Here is an 18,937-nt window from a genome sequence, read left to right on the forward strand (position 1 = left end):
CGTTGTGGTTGCATTGCGGTAGGTACCATACTAAGACATGCGTCCTAGGTCACCACTCCCAAAGCAGTTGGTACCAGTTGACCTTGAGCCTGGAAGGTTGTGGTGGAAAGAGATGGCCCTAGGAGAGTTAATGGGGTGATGGATGGATGGAAAGGAAACCGGGAAGGGTAGGGAAGTGGAAAATTGGTGATCATCATGGAATAGTTTATGGATGTTTTTCAAATAAGTTAAAATATTTTTTGAAAGGAGATTCAAGACAAAAATACGAAAATAAGATAGGTTCCTAAGAACAGGTTACATATAAGACCGAGAGAGCTGAAAGGGCTGGCATTCCTTCTGGAGCTTTCAATCATACCATTTACTAAATATGTTATTTTCACATCACTTAGCTGTGGAGAGGAATAGTGAGAAAAAGAATGCCACCGGAAAAGCAAACTGGGAGACCACCTTCAATAAAACCAGGTGGAAGGTGTTCACATGGATCCCAAGTGCAAATATATGTCAACAGGATCACATATTTAACTAACTCTGCTTGGTACCAGTAACTTCTTTGTTGAATATGGGGGGAAATGAACGCAGTTTCTGATTGACCTGAGACTAACCAGTTAATAGATTTTCCCAGGAAAGGGTAGTTGACTGGCTGCGAACAGAAAAACGTGAAAAGTGTTCTGCTACCTTTAATGTATGCCTGGAGGGAATTGATCCCAGTAATCTCTTAAAACTAACAAGCTTCAACTCTCTTGAAGGAATGTTGTATTCACTGAGGAAAACATGTTGGGAGAAAAGTCTGAACTGATGGGAAAAGAGAAAATAAGTTTGAAAGGAGGGCTTGAAATTTGGGTTCCTCTGAAAACAAAGCTTGAAACAACAAGATCTGGGGGTAACATGATATACTGTGATCTGAGCAGGAAAAGAGTGATATCAGGGATGTGAACAAGGGAAATCCAAGTTAAGGAAGACTTAGCTAGCTGACTACCCCATGGTCAACATGGTTCCAAGACTACGAGAAATTACAAGAAATTTACTTTAATTTTCTTTCTTTTATATGGTCAATTACAACATGAATTCTGTGCCTTCTTCAAGCAGAATTTTTCTTTCTCAATATTCTGTTCATTTGTGTAAGCATCTTAAACAACTTCTGGATAACAGAATTATTTGATGAGACTTATTTTTTACTTCAATGGTTAGTTGAGATTACTGAAAACTGGGCCTAAAGAGAAGTTTGTCCTGATTGGTACAAGTAGAGAATGGAGGTCTAGGGATGGAATTAGAGATTATAGGGTACCACATTCAGTTCCTAATAAAACAAGTAAAGGACAGTGTCCCAAATAGATTATTGAAAAAGATATTCATCTCTATTTAACATGTAAATTCAGCATTTTCTATATTTAATTAAAAATGAAAGAATGTTCCTATATTTGGTCTTTTAAAGACATTCCAGGTTGGTTAAGGAAACAAACACTGCCTATGAAATCATAACAACTTAATCATAAAAACCTGATTACGACTTAAATTTACAAGAATGTCAGTGCTAAGAATTATTTCCCTGGATCTCACTAGTGTACATGATAGTCATATGAATACACCTGTGTGGATATATCGCTGGTATCTAATTTAGAGAATAGATATATAGAGATTAGATCACATAGCCGAGTGTGATCTCAACTTGTCTACACACTCCCATGCCCAACACACCCAAAGACTTGTACTAATCCTTATAGATCCATTACTTTTCCTCCTCCCCTCTCCCAGAGTCTATTAAAATTTCTTTTCAAATACTAATGTAATGCGCTTTAGAAAATATTGAGTTAAACTTAATTGTTGTCATTTAGCTTTTAGATAGAGAACAAAGAAAGTCTTATTAAAAGTGTATTTTGGTATTCTTTGAAAATGGTAATAAGTACATTATCATTGAGTCCCTGAATATACATTATATAAAGTATTTTGTGAGGAATTCCCTATACAAATCAGTACTCGAAGAAATAAATGACTTCTCTGAATGAGAATGAACTGGGACATTTCAAAGTATCAATCAGTGAATCAAAGATGAATCATAGCATTCTATAGAAAAAATGATCTTGATGTAATCTAGTCAACACCATTACATTTTTTTCTTATACCAGCTGATAGTGCTGTTAATTTTTTAATTTTTATTTAATTATTTTTATTAGTGAAACACCATGAGGTGCAGTTGTAGACTTACATACCTTTGTGCTTGGGTTTCAGTTATACAAGAATCAAGTACCCATATCTCCACCAGTGCCCATTCTCCACCACCAGGGAACCCAGTGACCCTCCCACCCCCCATCTCCCCCACTCCGTCCCACCTCAGGGCATTCCCTTTTGCTTTTTCTTTGTTTTAGGGTGTTGTGGTTTGCAATGAAGGTCAATACTATTACATTTTCAAAGAAGAACATAGGCCCCTATATGTTCAAGACACTACTACTGTCATGCGGTTCTTCCCAGCATGTACCCTGCTCCAAGCCAGCCCTTTGGAAATATGCTGGGAAGGACAACTGGATGTTCCTTTCCTCACACTGACCTGCAAGACTCTTGCTGATTCTCAGCCACATCAACTATTTCATTTGTTGCCTGATATCACCTTCTGTCCTTTATTTTTTTTAAAATATTTGATTTGTTTCTGGAATATAAAGAAAAAAATTAAATGGACGAATAAAACAAAAGCAAAATCAAACCTTTACACTCTGACATCAAAATCGTCCTTATCGGAGGGGATTTAAATGACTGAAATGGGTAGGGGAATGTTGTTAGTTGGTTGTAGACAGTAGCTGGATATTTGACAGTGCATGGAGAATGAATACAGAGTTGCTGAGATGAGGAACCCTGTACTTGAAGTGAATACAGTTTGTAAACTAGTCATCACAATTATATGTCCATATGAAATTTATCTACATATGCTTTGTGCCTTCCTTGCATGTATGTGTTATGCATTCCTTTTTCATGGCCTCAGAAATGTATCTGAGGGCACTCGGAAATTAGTTGAGCCCCAAGTATGGGGAGAGAAGTAGTAAATAACTGGAGGAGGAAGAAATATGAGTTGGAGCTTAAGAGCCGTGTAAGAGGAATATATAGATATGTATGTGTGTGTAAATACACATATATATGTATAAATATATATAAGGGCTGGAGCCATAGCACAGTGGGTAAGACATTTGCCTTGCATGCGGCCAACCTGTGTTCGATTGCTCTGCTCCTCTCAGAGAGCCCGGCAAGCTACTGAGAGTAACCCTCCCTCATGGCAAAGCCTGGCAAGCTACCTGTGAATTATTCGACATGCCAAGAACAGTAACAACAAATCTCACCATAGGGATGTTTCTGGTGCCTGCTCGAGCAAATCAGTGGACAATGGGAGGACAGTGCTACAGTGCTATGGTTAATTCAAACGTTGTTTATGCAAAATTTGAAAGAATCAAATAAATATTCTATAAAACTGATTACACCTATTAAATTAATACAACTTTAAATAGTGTTTAGAAATGAAGTTGAAGAATTTTAAGGCTATAGAAAGATATTGACAATATATCAAGAAACACGTGGATTTTTGAGGAGCAAGAACACGTAGCTGTTGTCCTTTCTTAAGGTTATTTTTTTTGTCTTTAATAGAATATGCTTTCCCTGAGTTTTGTTAATAGCTTCCGTTTTTTAGAAAGCATCATAATAAATTATATTTTTTAAAAAAGTAAAAAAAGTTGTCTTTGTGAGTGGATTCTGTAGGTTTGGAACCTGGGAAGTATTTTCCTATGTAAGTTACATTAAACATGAGAATTATAACAGAAATACCATCTGCAGTACTATTCATAATAGCCAGAAGAAACTATGGTATACCTACACAATTGAATACTACACAGTTGTCAGGAAACTGACATCATGAAATTTGCTTATAAATGGATGTACAGGGAAGAATATCATGCTCAATGAAATCAGTCAGACGGAAAGGGGTATACTGATTGGACTACCCCATTTTTTGGATATAAAAAAACAGAAAATGAGACTAATACCCAAGGATAGCAGAAACACAGGCCAGGAGAATTGGTCAATGGTTGGACGCTTGCCACAAGTGCTGAAGGCGAGAATTTGGAATAAAGAAGGGACCGCTCTGACAATGATAGTTGGAAGTGATTACTCTGGGTGAGAACTGAGTCCTGAAAGTAGGTAAAGGAATAAAGGTGAGAATCTCTCACTCTCTGTATTACAATCCATAATGCCCAAAGGATGAGAGAGAGAGAGAGAAAGAGAGAGAGAGAGAGAGGTGCCTGCAATAGTGTAGAGTAAGCAGGCTGTCAGGTGGGGTTTGGGGTTGGGAGAGGGAGTGGTGGGAGAGAAACTGGGGACATTAGAAATGGAACAGTATACTAGTGGAGGTTAGATGTTAAAATATCCTATGATTGAAACTGAATCATGAAAAGGTTTGTAATATGTGTCTCCTGCAGATTCAATACAAAAATATGCTATTTAGTTTCTACCACCATGACGAACCTATGAATTTGCTGAAATTTATTTTTATCTCCTTGGCTGGCTCATTACATGGATGTCTGTGTGGTAAAACTTTTTCCATTTTATGCGGACTGAAGAGACAAAAATCATAGGGTTGGGACTTCTGGTGGAAGGAGAGAAGAGCACAAAACACCCTGTTGACCACACCTCAGCAGGGTCACCTAACTTGCGTGATGACAGACCTCCTTCACTGATTACTTCTGTTGTAATGTGGAAAAATGAAAAGACTTTGCAGGCAGTCAAGAGGTTGTCTCCTCCAGTTCTCACTATTTTCTTTTCGATTAGAATTGTTTAAACATTATTTGAAAAATTTGGAGCTTAAAGATTTGTTCTTATATATTTCCCCTACATGGTGTCAGTGGGCATTGATCCAGGAAGGCCAGCATGAAAAAGTTGAGGTGTATGTCTTAACCACCAATGCCAACACTACTGTAAGTATGGAATCCAAAGTACAATAGTAAAACTTCAAAATGTGTTTGTCAAGGAAATCGGTGGGAATGCAGGGAGAAATGTGTAATCTGTTGGTGGAAGGATGAAGACACTGGTGGTGTGATTAGAATTGGAGTATTGTATGACAAATCTCCATTATAAATGACTTTGAAAATCAAAATTGCCTAAATTTTAAAAAAAAGAGAAGTCAACTTATATCTATATTTCAAGAAAGCTTGTCTCAGCAAATTTTGGCAGGGAGATCATAGTTGGTAGAAAGAGGGAGAAAGAAAGGGAGATTTGACAGTTGGGAAGAGAAGCCTGGATATCATGGAAGAGATGAAAGCTGATCTTAGAAGATTTGGAGCCATCAGAGTTTAGTGAGTTAAATGGTGAGATCATTGCAGTTTAGATACTTAAAGAGTGAGATTGGTTTCAGTCATCGGCACTGTATATATAGAAAGAGTTCAAAGACCTCACAGATATTCAGGCTATAATATCTAACAAGGGAAGCGTTTTTTTCCTGAAGCAATATGTAAGGAAAATATATTGCCAGGAAAATGATAAAAAGTTGGTTCTCTTTTTCACAGATTAATACATTAGAGATGAAAACTTTTATACAAAGGAATCTATCATCTTGTCCTGTTGCTCTGTTTTCTTGTCTTCATTCCGTTCTCCACCATGACCCTACCTAATCAGGGCTCGCCACATTTCTCAGCAGTATCACCACATAGCCTAAGAGCATGTGTTAACTGTCGGTAGCTCACACTCTCATGATTGCCCCCAAATCCAAGCCAGAGCCATCCTTCTGAAACCATGGATATTTGCTGAAGGCCCGTTCTTTCTTGAAGTGGCAGTCATGGTTTACCTCTTCATAATCATTGTGTTTACAAATTTAGATGAATGTCACTATACTAGTGACAGGGATTTTCCAAACTATGGTAAGCATAAACATTTCCCTTTCCCCCACGAATTTTGGGCTAGTTATTTTCTATCCACTGCTAATAATTTGTGATAATGAGGAAACAGAACTGAACTAAAAACAGGGACATTTGGCAATTTAGTGCCATGACTAATCAGTCTTAGTATAAGTATATATTTCTAGAAAAAAAAAGCAGAAGTAAAGGAGTTGGTTTCTAGCAAAGAATCCCAAACCTCTGCCAAGAAATCCTTTGAAAATAAAAATTCTGACTATGTACTGAACATGATTGGCACTCAATGCCTCTTTTGCAGACCACAACACCCGAAAGGAGAGAGAGAAAAAAAGGGAATGCCCTGCCACAGAGGCAGGGTTGGATGGGGGATATTGGTGTGGGAGGGATACTGGAATCCATGGTGGTGAAAAATGGGCACTGGCGGAAGAATGGGCGTTTGATCATTGTATAATCGAAACCCAAGCACAAAAATTTGTAAATGTACAACTGTACATCATGGTGTTTCACTAATAAAAATTTAAAAAAAAATAAAGTAAATTTTTTTTTGTCTGTGAGAGATCAGCAGATGGGAACCTGAGTGAAGCAAAAGATTAAATTGGTTGACTTTTATTTTTCCTTGAGTGTATAAATTTGATTTTGGAGTCAATTTATATGAGAGTTCATCAAGACACAGAAATTTTTAGCGCTTCTCTTGTTTAAAAGTATAGTGATAGACCATATCTCTATCTCTCATGATTTTTATTTCTGATAGTTTGACACAAAAGATACGTCAAAATCATAGATAAATGTAAATTATTTAAATACTTTTTTGATTATGTAAAATTACCTTATAGAATTACATTATAGACTTTCATAAATTTTAGGATTGTGCAGAATCAACGTGCATGTATCATATTACACTCACTACTGAAAGGCCTACTCTGTCATTCACCATTGTTCAGTTTTTCCACTTTGATTAAACTTTTCGATCTGGTAACTAAATAGTCTCATAGTTCTAAAGTTTGTTTTTATTGCTTTGAAAAGATCAAAATTATGCAATTTTCAACATTGGATGAAACTAGAGGATATCATGCATGTAAAGTTAGCCTTAAGGAAATGAACAGATACAGAGAGATTTTTCTCATATGTGGGATGTAAAGAAACACAGCAAGGTAGAAACAAAGGTTCAAGAGCAATGTAAGGGGAGAACTGATCCACACAATTGAGTCAGGGGATTGAGAGTGAGGGATTCTGGGGGATTGGGGGAGAGGGAGGGTTTATTCTTTGAGAGAATGACGAGTGTCATGTTGGAATTATGTGTATTAGAAACCATTACTAATTGAATTATAAATCATAGAATATAAATAATGTTTTAGACGTTTGTCTGTCTCATTTTATTCTATTAATTTGTTTTCTCTATATGTCACGTATGCCTGAATTTGTAGGATGCCTATCTTTCTCTGCCTGGTTTTTGTCACTAAACATAATTTCCACATGTTATCCATTTTATATACAAATAATAAGAAGATTTCACTTCATACAACTGAGTAGTATTCCATTGCTTTACCACCTTTCATTTTCAAAATTTGTGGTTTAAAAGATACAAATACTGGTTTTAACAATGCTCTGGTGTTTTAAAATTTTTAGTTTAGTGAAGCTAAATAGATTTTACTGAAAAACACTCAGAAACTTGTGAAACAGGTGTGGGGTGGAATGAAATATTTGTTCATGCGAGAACTGTCATTTAACAAAGCAAGCAAAGAGAGACATAGAGAAAGAGAGCACGGTATTTCTTCTAATGAGAACAAAAGCTTGAGGACCAAGCCTACTCTGGTAGTTTAGGAATAAGAACTTGGAGTGGTATGAACTTAACTTGTGCACTTTAGGGGAGAACTTGAGTGAAACTATTAGAAGTACTTTCAGGAGCATGATAAACTGGAGACTGCACTTTGAGTGAGGTGGGTAGAGAGTTCTTTGGGGAGATCCGAACTATGGAGAACAGTAATATTATAACATTAATGATAGTATCTTACCGTGGGATTCCAAAAAAATCTGTAACAGAGGCGTCAGAAATGATAACATCCTTAGGTATTTGGATTTCCTGTGGAAACAACAGGAAAGCTGAGTTTTTGCTCTGGATGCCTCCACCTGAAACAAGGTCAAGAAATCATGTATGAAAAATTCCAAGTTACATGGATCAAGGATTCTGATCCCAGTGGAAGGCTAACTTTCGGGTGGACAATTTCTACTGATGGCCTGATGTAGATTCTGATCCTGGGATACGTAACAGAAAGGAGGTAGTGACAGGTATCCTCAGAAGTGAAGCCTCTGAGACAGAATTCATTCATGACAACTTATGGGTTATCAAAGTTAGCTCATGGCTGCTACCATTATAACATGCCATTCAATGGTTCTGTGGTTTCAATTTACTGTATCAATGTAAAGATGAAGTTTCTATATGGAAGGTAAAAATCTGAGGCCCTCAGGATGATGAATTATGGGGAGGGGGGGAGCTGGAGTGATAGTACTGCAGGTAGGGCATTTGCCTTGCACACGGCATACCCAGGTTAGATTCCCAGCATCCTGTATGGTCCCCCCAAGCACCGTGAGGAGTAATTCCTTAGTGCAGAGCCAGGAATAACCACTGTGCATCGCCACGTGTGACCCAAAAAAGCAAGAAAATGATGATCTGGGATTGATCCTTAGCATTGCAAACAGCATTATTTTTTAATTTTTCTTTTCTTTCTTTCTTTCTTTCTTTCTTTCTTTCTTTCTTTCTTGCTTGCTTGCTTGCTTGCTTGCTTGCTTGCTTTTTTGTTTCCCTTAGCTTTAATGTCATGAAGGGATCTTCCCACATTTTTCTCCATATATCTTAAGAATTCAGGTATGATAGTGAGGTCTTTAATACATTTGATCTGACTATGCGCCTGGCAATATAAAGAGGTCTGAGTTCATTTTCTTTGAATGTTGCTGTCCAGTTTTCCCAGCACCAGTTGCTGTAGAGAGTTCCTAGCTCAACTTCTTATTTCTTGAGCATTTATGAAAGATTAGGTAATAATAATCTGAGGGCCAGCTTCAAGATATTAGACTATATTCCATTGATCTGAGGCCTGTCTTTATCTGAATATCATGGTATTTGGATGACTACAACTTTGTAGTAAGGATTGAAGTTGGGGAAGGTGTTCCCTTCTTCTTTTTACCAAAGATTGCTTTAGCTCTTCATGGGAGTTTATGGTTCTATATGAGTTTCAAGAGTGTTTAATCTATTTATTTGAAAAATGTTATGTGTATCCTTATAGAAAGTGCATTAAATCTTTATAGAGCTTTGGTGTGTGTTGCCATTTTGACAGTGTTAAACCTCTCAATCCATGAGCATGGGATGTGATTCCATTTCCTCATATACTCTCTTATTTGTGAAGTAGTGTTTTGTAGGTTTTTTTTTCCCTTTATTTTATTTTATTTTTTAAAGTTGTAGATTTACAATTTTTTGTGGTTTGGTTTCAATTATACAATGATCAGATACCCATCCCTCCACCAGTGCCCATTTTCCACCACCATGGATAATATCCCTCCCACCCCCATCCCCCCATCCCCCCTGTCTCTGTGGCAGGGCACTCCCCTGTGTTCTCTCTCTCCTTTTGGGTGTTGTGGTCTGCAAAAGAGGCATTGAGTGGCAAACATGTTCAGTCCATACTCTACTTTCGACATGCATCTCCCCTCCTGGGAGGATCCTCCAAACATACTTTATTTGGTGCTCCCTTCTCTATCTGAACTGCCCTTTCCTCTAGGATACCTGGCTGGCCTCTAAGTTATGGAGTAATCCTCCTGGTGCTGATCTCAGCTATTCTTGGGTATTAATCTCATACTTGTTACTTTATATCCCCCAGATGAATGCAATCTTTCTATGTCTATCCCTCTCTTTCTGACTCATTTCGCTTAGCATGATACTTTCCATATTGTACCACTTGTATGTAAAGTTCATGACTTCATCTTTTCTAAGAGCTACATAGTACTCCATTGTGTAGATGTACCAAAGTTTCTTTAACCAGTCATCTGTTCTTGGGCATTCAGGTTTCTTCCAGTTTCTGGCTATTGTAAAGAGTGCTGCAATGAACAAACAAGTGCAGATGTCACTTCGACTATACATTTTTGCCTCTCTGGGATATATTCCCAGGAGTGGTATCGCTGGGTCAAATGGGAGCTCAATTTCTAATTTTTTGAGAATCGTCCATACTGTTTTCCAGAAGGGCTGAACCAGTGGACATTCCCACCAACAGTGAGGGAGTGTCCCTTTCTCGCCACATCCACGCCAGCATCGTTTGCTTTTGTTCTTTTGAATGTGGGCCAGTCTCTGAGGTGTGAGATGGTATCTCATTGTGGTTTTGATCTGCATCTCCCTGATGATTAATGATGTAGAGCATTTTCTCATGTGCTTTTTTGCCATTCGGATTTCTTCTTTGAGAAAGTTTCTGTTCATTTCATTGCCCCATTTTTGGATGGGGTTGGATGTTTTCTTCTTGTGGAGTTTAACCAGTATTCTGTATATCCTGGATATCAACCCCTTGTCAGATGTGTATTCGGTGAATATCCTTTCCCATTCTGTAGACTGTCTTTGTATTTTGGTCACTGTTTCTTTGGAGGTGCAGAAGCTTCTTAGTTTAAGATAGTCCCATTTATCTATCTATGTTTTCACTTGCTCAGCCAGTGGCGTGGCATCTTTGAAGATACCATTAGCTTCAATGTCATGGAGGGTTTTGCCAAATTTATCTTCAATGTACCTTATGGTTTCTGGTCTGATGTTGAGGTCTTTAATCCATTTTGATCTTACTTTTGTACATGGTGTTAGGCAGAGTTCTGAGCCTATTTTTTTGCATGTAGCCGTCCAGTGATGCCAACACAATTTATTAAAGAGGCTTTCCTTACTCCACTTCACATTACTTGCACCTTTATCAAAGATTAGATGAGCATATGATTGAGGAGAGATGTCATTGTATTCAACCCTGTTCCATTGGTCTGCAGTTCTGCCTTTGTTCCAGTACCATGCTGTTTTAATTATTACTGCTTTGTAGTACAGTTTGAAGTTCGGGAGGTTGATTCCTCCCATTTTCTTTTTCCCAAGAATTGCTTTAGCTATTCGTGGGGGCTTATTGTTCCATATAAATTTCAAGAGTGTTTGCTCCATTTCTTTGAAGAATGTCATGGGTATCCTTATAGGGATTGCATTGAATTTATACAATGCTTTCGGTAGTATTGCCATTTTGACAATGTTAACTCTCCCGACCCATGAGCAGGGGATATCTTTCCATTTCCTCATGTCCTCTTTTATTTCCTGAAGTAGCGTTTTGTAGTTTTCTTTGTACAGGTCCTTTACTTCCTTAGTTAAGCTGATTCCTAGGTACTTGATTTTCTGGGGCACAATTGTGAATGGGATTGTTTTTTTCATGTTGCTTTCTTCTCTCTCACTGTTTGCGTATAGGAAAGCCATGGACTTTTGGGTATTGATTGTATAACCTGCAACTTTACTATACGAGTCTATTGTTTCTAGGAGTTTTTTGGTGGAAGTTATTGGGTTCTCTAAGTAGAGTATCATATCATCTGCGAATAGTGAGAGCTTGATTTCTTCCTTTCCTACCTGAATGCCCTTAATATCTTTTTCCTGCCTAATCGCTATTGCAAGTACTTCCAGTACTATATTGAACAGCAGTGGAGAGAGTGGGCATCCCTGTCTCGTCCCTGATCTTAGAGGGAAGGCTCTCAGTTTTTCCCCATTGAGGATGATGCTTGCTGTAGGCTTGTGGTAGATGACTTTAATTATGTTGAGGAAGGTCCCCTCTATACCCATTTTGGCTAGGGTTTTCATCATAAAGGGGTGCTGGATCTTATCAAATGCTTTCTCTGCATCTATTGATATGATCATATGCTTTTTATCTTTTCTTTTGTTGATATGGTGGATTATGTTGATTGATTTCCGAATGTTAAAACATCCTTGCATCCCTGGGATGAATCCTACTTGGTCATGGTGTATGATCTTTTTGATGAGTAGTTGGATTCTATTTGCTAGTAGTTTGTTGAGGATCTTTGCATCTGTGTTCATCAGGGATATTGGCCTGTAATTCTCTTTCTTTGTGGTATCTCTGTCTGCTTTTGGTATCAGTGTGATATTTGCTTCGTAGAAACTGTTCGGAAGTGTTTTTGATATTTCAATTTCGTGGAAAAGCTTAAAGAGCATCGGGAGTAAGTCCTCTTTAAAGATTTGGAAGAATTCACTAGTGAATCCATCCGGGCCAGGACTTTTGTGCTTGGGGAGACTTTTTATTACCATTTCAATTTCCTTTATGGTGATAGATCTGTTCAGGTATTCCAGGTCTTCTTGATTCAGCCTTGGGAGTCTGTAGGAGTCTAGGAATTTATCCATTTCCTCGAGGTTTTGATGTTCCGTGGCATAAAGCTTCTCAAAGTACTCCCTGAGGATCCTCTGAATTTCTGTGGTTTATGTTGTAATGACCCCCTTTTCATTTCTGATTCGGTTTATTAGGGTTTTCTCTCTCCCTTTATATGTGAGTTTTGCTAGAGGCTTATCGATCTTGTTAATTTTCTCGAAGAACCAGCTTTTGGTTTCATTGATCTTTCGGATTGTTTTTTGGGTTTCCATCTCGTTAATCTCTGCTCTCAGTTTTATTATTTCCTTTCTCCTGTTCGGGTTGTGCTCCTTTTTTTGGTCCTTCTCCAAGCTCTTAAGCTGTGAGGTTAGGTTACTTTTGTGTGCTCGCTCCTCCTTCCTGAGGAATGCTTGTAGAGCTATAAACTTTCCTCTTAACACAGCCTTTGCTGTGTCCCATAAGTTTTGGTAACTCGTGTTCTCATTTTCATTCTTTTCTAGGAATCTTTTGATTTCCTCTTTGATTTCCTGTCTAATCGACTCGTTGTTCAATAGTGCGCTGTTTAATTTCCAGGTGTTTGATTTAGTTTTCTGTTTTTGTGTGTGATTTACTTCTAATTTCAGCGCATTATGGTCTGAGAAGATTGTTGTTACAATCTCTACCTTCTTAATTTTATGGAGGCATGTTTTGTGGCTCAGCATGTGGTCTATCTTGGAGAATGTTCCATGTACGCTTGAGAAGAATGTGTATTCAGCTTTTCATGGATGAAGTGTCCTGTATACATCTACTAAGTCCCTTTCTTCCATCGTTTCCCTCAAATGAAGTATGTCCTTGCTAAGCTTGAGTCTGGTTGATCTATCAAGAGGTGACAAAGCAGTGTTGAAGTCTCCCACTAGTATTGTGTTGCTATTGATGTCTTTTTCCAAATCTATGAGTAGTTGTTTTAAGTACTTTGCTGGTCTCTCATTAGGTGCATATACATTTATTATTGTAAGTTCTTCCTGTTGTACAGATCCTCTGATCAATAAGAAATGGCCTTCACTGTCTCTTATGACCTTCGTCACTCTGAAATCGATGTGGTCTGATATAAGGATGGCTACCCGAGCTTTTTTATGGGAGCTGTTTGCCTGTAGGATTGTTTTCCAGCCTTTGACTCTGAGTCTGTGTTTGCTTTGACTATTGAGATGCGTTTCTTGCAGGCAGCAGAATGTTGGGTTCAATTTTCTAATCCATCCTGCCACTCTATGTCTTTTAATTGGTGCGTTTAGCCCATTGACATTGAGAGAGATTATTGTTATGGGATTTTGTCCCATTGTTCTGTTAAAGTTTGGTGTATTTGAGAGGCCTTTCTTGCCTTAAAGTAGCCCATTTAGTTGTTCTTGTAACCATGGTTTTGAGTCTATGAAGTTCCTGAGCTGTTGTTTGTCTGTGAAACTGTGTGTTGTTCCTTCTATTATGAATGAGAGTCTTGCTGGGAAAAGTATTTTTGGGGAGGCATTTATTTCATTGAGTTTTTTTACTATGTCCCACCACTGTTTTCGGGCCATGAGGGTTTCATCAGAAAAATCAGCTGTGAATTTTAAGGAAGCTCCTTTGTAAGAGATTTCTTTCTTCGATCTTGCTGCTTTCAGAATTTTGTCTCTGTCTAAGGTTTTGGTCATTTTGATCAGAATGTGTCTTGGGGTATTTTTATTCGGATTTCTTCTAGCTGGTACCCTTCGGGCCTCCTGAATGTGGTCACAAGTTTTCTTCAGCTCTGGAAATATTGTAGCAATGATTTCTTTGACAGTTTCTTCTTCATCGAGGTTTTCTTCCTTTCCCTCTGGGACTCCAATAATTCTTATGTTACCCCTCTTGGCTTCATCCAAATCTTCTCTTGCCATCTGTTCCCGAATTGTGAGTCTCTTTTCCATTTTCTGCTCTTTTCTGGAGAGTTTCTGAACTTCATCTTCGAGCTCACTGATTCTGTTCTCAGCCGCTCTTACTCTGCTGCTGAGGCCTTCTACTGAGCTTTTCAATTCGCCTACGAGATTTTTCAGGTCTGACATTTCTGATTGCATTTTCTTCATTTCTGCCTTTAGATCCTCTTGTCTTCTATTGGTATTGTTTTCCATTGTTTCCTTTAATTCCCTAAGCATCTTAAGTAGCTCACTTCTGAATTCCTTGTCAGAGAGGTTGTCTAACACTACAGTACTGTTGGTGTCATCTGGGCTCGACTCTTCAATATGAAAGTTTGGTGGGCTTTTGCGTTTCTTTACCATTGTGAGAGGTGTGGTTTAGTCCTTCACGTTCACTGTTACTATTCTGCTTGATATGCAGTGTGAGTTAAGATAGGCTTATGAGTTATTGGGTACTGTGTTTCTAGTGGCTGAGCTAAAATAGAGAAGTTTCCATCTAAGAAGTTAGCTTATGGTTCCTATGACATATGCAGTGGGAATATATTTCGCGGCCGCATAAGCGGCCGCGGCTCCTGAAAGAGTCCCTGGCACTGGGCGAGGAGTTGGGAAGGTCTCCTGTTTGGAATTGGAGCCGTTCAGCTTTGTTGCCCAGAGCTGGGCCTCTATGCCCGTCCCACGCAGATCAGGGGTTGAAAACCGGCTGTCTAGGGGCTGTTTCTATCTGCGCGTGCCCAGAAAGGGACCCAGGCCCCTGGGAGCGGGCTGTACCTGTTGGAATTGGAGCCGTTCAGCTTTGTTGCCCAGAGCTGGGCCTCTGTGCCCGTCCCACGCAGATCAGGGGTTGAAAACCAGCTGTCTAGGGGCTGTTTCTAGCTGCGCGTGCCCAGAAAGGGACCCAGGCCCTTGGGAGCGGGCTGCACCTGTTGGAATTGGAGCCGTTCAGCTTTGTTGCCCAGAGCTGGGCCTCTGTGCCCGTCCCACGCAGATCAGGGGTTGAAAACCGGCTGTCTAGGGGCTGTTTCTAGCTGCGCGTGCCCAGAAAGGGACCCAGGACCTTGGGAGCGGGCTGTACCTGTTGGAATTGGAGCCGTTCAGCTTTGTTGCCCAGAGCTGGGCCTCTGTGCCCGTCCCACGCAGATCAGGGGTTGAAAACCGGCTGTCTAGGGGCTGTTTCTAGCTGCGCGTGCCCAGAAAGGGACCCAGGCCCTTGGGAGCGGGCTGTACCTGTTGGAATTGGAGCCGTTCAGCTTTGTTGCCCAGAGCTGGGCCTCTGTGCCCGTCCCACGCAGATCAGGGGTTGAAAACCGGCTGTCTAGGGGCTGTTTCTAGCTGCGCGTGCCCAGAAAGGGACCCAGGCCCTTGGGAGCGGGCTGTACCTGTTGGAATTGGAGCCGTTCAGCTTTGTTGCCCAGAGCTGGGCCTCTGTGCCCGTCCCACGCAGATCAGGGGTTGAAAACCGGCTCTCTAGGGGCTGTTTCTAGCTGCGCGTGCCCAGAAAGGGACCCAGGCCCTTGGGAGTGGGCTGTACCTGTTGGAACTGGAGCCGTTCAGCTTTGTTGCCCAGAGCTGGGCCTCTGTGCCCGTCCCACGCAGATCAGGGGTTGAAAACCGGCTGTCTAGGGGCTGTTTCTAGCTGCGCGTGCCCAGAAAGGGACCCAGGCCCTTGGGGGCGGGCTGTACCTGTTGGAATTGCAGCCTTTCAGCTTTGTTGCCCAGAGCTGGGCCTCTGTGCCCGTCCCACGCAGATAAGGGGTTGAAAACCGGCTGTCTAGGGGCTGTTTCTAGCTGAGCGTGCCCAGAAAGGGACCCAGGACCTTGGGAGCGGGCTGTACCTGTTGGAATTGGAGCCGTTCAGCTTTGTTGCCCAGAGCTGGGCCTCTGTGCCCGTCCCACGCAGATCAGGGGTTGAAAACCAGCTGTCTAGGGGCTGTTTCTAGCTGCGCGTGCCCAGAAAGGGACCCAGGCCCTTGGGAGCGGGCTGTACCTGTTGGAATTGGAGCCGTTCAGCTTTGTTGCCCAGAGCTGGGCCTCTGTGCCCGTCCCACGCAGATCAGGGGTTGAAAACCGGCTGTCTAGGGGCTGTTTCTAGCTGCGCGTGCCCAGAAAGGTACCCAGGCCCTTGGGAGAGGGCTGTACCTGTTGGAACTGGAGCCGTTCAGCTTTGTTGCCCAGAGCTGGGCCTCTGTGCCCGTCCCACGCAGATCAGGGGTTGAAAACCGGCTGTCTAGGGGCTGTTTCTAGCTGCGCGTGCCCAGAAAGGGACCCAGGCCCTTGGGGGCGGGCTGTACCTGTTGGAATTGCAGCCTTTCAGCTTTGTTGCCCAGAGCTGGGCCTCTGTGCCCGTCCCACGCAGATCAGGGGTTGAAAACTGGCTGTCTAGGGGCTGTTTCTAGCTGCGCGTGCCCAGAAAGGGACCCAGGTCCTTGGGGGCAGGCTGTACCTGTTGGAATTGGAGCCGTTCAGCTTTGTTGCCCAGAGCTGGGCCTCTGTGCCCGTCCCACGCAGATCAGGGGTTGAAAACCGGCTGTCTAGGGGCTGTTTCTAGCTGCGCGTGCCCAGAAAGGGACCCAGGCCCTTGGGAGCGGGCTGTACCTGTTGGAATTGGAGCCGTTCAGCTTTGTTGCCCAGAGCTGGGCCTCTGTGCCCGTCCCACGCAGATCAGGGGTTGAAAACCGGCTCTCTAGGGGCTGTTTCTAGCTGCGAGTGCCCAGAAAGGGACCAAGGCCCTTGGGAGCGGGCTGTACCTGTTGGAATTGGAGCCGTTCAGCTTTGTTGCCCAGAGCTGGGCCTCTGTGCCCGTCCCACGCAGATCAGGGGTTGAAAACCGGCTGTCTAGGGGCTGTTTCTAGCTGCGCGTGCCCAGAAAGGGACCCAGGCCCTTGGGGGCGGGCTGTACCTGTTGGAATTGCAGCCTTTCAGCTTTGTTGCCCAGAGCTGGGCCTCTGTGCCCGTCCCACGCAGATCAGGGGTTGAAAACCGGCTGTCTGGGGCTGTTTCTAGCTGTGCGTGCCCAGAAAGGGACCCAGGCCCTTGGGGGCAGGCTGTACCTGTTGGAATTGCAGCCGTTCAGCTTTGTTGCCCAGAGCTGGGCCTCTGTGCCCGTCAGGTTTTTTTTTTTTTTTTTTTTGGTATAGTTCCTTAACCTTTTTAGTTGATTCTATTATACTCTATTTTCTGAGGTATTATTGTGAATGGGATTGTTTTTCTCTATCTCTTTTTTCTCTTTCATTATTAATATATGTGAAAGCCATCTAGTACCAGATATTGATTTTGTAATATGCTACTTTACTAAACAAATCTATTGTTCCCAGGAGCTTTTTTGGAGAATCTTTGGGATTTTCTAAGTATAATATCATGTTATTTCCAAATAATAAAAGCTTGAGTTCTTCCTTTTTTATATGGATGCCCTTGATATCTTTTTTTTTTTACCAAAATCATATGGCAAGTAGTTCAAGTACTATGAAGAATAGGAGTGTTGAGAGTGGGTAACTTGTTTTGTGCCTGATTGTATTCTGGAATTCTATTTCATTGATTTCTGCTCCAAGCCTTTGGTTTTTCCCCGTTGAGAATAATACTTGCTGTGGGTTTGTGGTAATTTGCTTTGACTAGATTGAGGAAACTACTTTCAACTCCCATTTTGTTGAGAGTATTTCATCATGAATGGGTGCTGGATCTAATCAAATGCTTTATCTACATCTATTGATATGATCATATGACTTTTATCTTTATTTTATTGAGATGGTGTATTCTGTTGATTGACTAGAGAATGTTAAGCCATCCTTGCATCCCCAAGCTAAACCTACTTGGTCATAGTGTGTGATCTTTTGTTGAGTTTCTAGATTCTCTTTGCTGGTATTTTCTTGAAAATTTTTGTATCTGTATTCACAAAGGAAAAAGGTCTGCAATTTTCTGTTTTTGTGGTGTCTCTGTCGATTTGAGTATTAGGGTGATCTTTGCCTCATAGAAACTATTTGGGAGTATTTATGTTTCTTCAATTTCCTGGAAAATCTTAAAAATGTTGGAAGCAGTTCCTCTTTAAAGGTTTGAAATAGTTCACTATTGAATCCATCTGGGCCCTGGATTCTGTTTGGGGGTATAATTTTGACCACCATTTCAATTTCCTTGGTAGTGATAGGTTCAAGTATTTCAAATCTTCTTGGTTCAGCCTTGGGAGGTAATTGGAATCCAATAATTTATCAATTTATTCAAGATTCTCTCATTTCCTGCTGCAAAGATTCTCAAAATAATCTCTGATGATCCTATGGATTTCTGTACTTTCTATTAGGATACTCCCCTTTGCATTACTGATTCGATTTATTAGAATTCTTTCTCTTTGTTTCTTTGAGAGGCTTCTCATGGTTTATTGATCTTATTTATTTTCTCAAAGAACCAGTTTTTGTTCTTATTGGTCTTCTGGATTGTATTTTGGGATTCTAGCTCATTGATGTCTGGTACAAGTTTTATTATTTCCTTCCTCCAGCCTAGTTTGGACTACTTTTGTTGGTTATTTTCCAAAATCTTTTTTTTTATTTTTTTATTTATTTTTTTTATTTATTTATTGAATCACTGTGGGAAAGGTTACAAAGCTTTCAGGTTTAGGTCTCAGTCATGCAAATATCAAACACATTTCCCTTTACCAATACTTATTTTTTACCATGAAGAACCCCAATAAAACCCCACCCCCCACCCCTCCCCGTCCCTGTGAGGCAGATGAATTCTAGTTAACACTCTATCTGCTTTGATTAGATTCATTGTTTCAATAAAAGATTCACCACTATTATTTAGAGTTTACACCCCCCCC

Source organism: Sorex fumeus, unplaced genomic scaffold (assembly GCF_029834395.1).
Source record: "Sorex fumeus unplaced genomic scaffold, SorFum_2.1 ptg000146l, whole genome shotgun sequence".
NCBI lineage: Eukaryota > Metazoa > Chordata > Mammalia > Eulipotyphla > Soricidae > Sorex > Sorex fumeus.